The sequence below is a fragment of the Salmo salar genome, chromosome 04 (assembly GCF_965601325.2).
Source record: "Salmo salar chromosome 04, fSalSal1, whole genome shotgun sequence".
In the NCBI taxonomy this organism is placed as follows: domain Eukaryota; kingdom Metazoa; phylum Chordata; class Actinopteri; order Salmoniformes; family Salmonidae; genus Salmo; species Salmo salar.
The window spans coordinates 86,821,607-86,823,035 of NC_138294.1; positions in this window are offsets into that span (position 1 = coordinate 86,821,607).

Consider the following 1,429-nt stretch of genomic DNA (forward strand, 5'->3'; position numbering starts at 1 on the left):
TGACTCTGTACCGGTACCCCCTGTATATAGCCTCCACATTGACTCTGTACCGTAACACCCTGTATATAGCCTCCACACTGACTCTGTACCGGTACCTCCTGTATATAGCCCCCACATTGACTCTGTACCAGTACCCCCCTGTATATAGCCTCCACATTGACTCTGTACCGTAACACCCTGTATATAGTCTCCACATTGACTCTGTACCGGTACCCCTGTATATAGCCTCCACATTCACTCTGTACCGGTACCCCCTGTATACAGCCTTCACATTGACTCTGTACCGGTACCCCTGTATATAGCCCCCACATTGACTCTGTACCGGTACCCCCTGTATATAGCCTCCACATTGACTCTGAACCAGTACCCCCCTGTATATAGCCTCCACATTGACTCTGTACCGGTACCACTGTATATAGCCTCCACATTGACTCTGTACCGGTACCCCCTGTATATAGCCTCCACATTGACTCTGAACCAGTACCCCCCTGTATATAGCCTCCACATTGACTCTGTACCGGTACCCCTGTATATAGCCTCCACATTGACTCTGTACCGGTACCCCCTGTATATAGCCTCCACATTGACTCTGAACCAGTACCCCCCTGTATATAGCCTCCACATTGACTCTGTACCAGTACCCCTGTATATAGCCTCCACATTGACTCTGTACCGGTACCCCTGTATATAGCCTCCACATTCACTCTGTACCGGTACCCCCTGTATATAGCCTCCACATTGACTCTGTACCGGTACCCCTGTATATAGCCTCCACATTGACTCTGTACCGGTACCCCCTGTATATAGCCTCCACATTGACTCTGAACCAGTACCCCCCTGTATATAGCCTCCACATTGACTCTGTACCGGTACCACTGTATATAGCCTCCACATTGACTCTGTACCGGTACCCCCTGTATATAGCCTCCACATTGACTCTGAACCAGTACCCCCCTGTATATAGCCTCCACATTGACTCTGTACCGGTACCCCCTGTATATAGCCTCCACATTGACTCTGTACCGGTACCCCCTGTATATAGCCTCCACATTGACTCTGAACCAGTACCCCCCTGTATATAGCCTCCACATTGACTCTGTACCGGTACCCCTGTATATAGCCTCCACATTGACTCTGTACCGGTACCCCCTGTATATAGCCTCCACATTGACTCTGAACCAGTACCCCCCTGTATATAGCCTCCACATTGACTCTGTACCGGTACCCCCTGTATATAGCCTCCACATTGACTCTGAACCAGTACCCCCCTGTATATAGCCTCCACATTGACTCTGTACCGGTACCCCCTGTATATAGCCTCCACATTGACTCTGTACCGGTACCCCCTGTATATAGCCTCCACATTGACTCTGTACCGGTACCCCCTGTATATAGCCTCCACATTGACTCTGTACCGGTACCCCCTGTA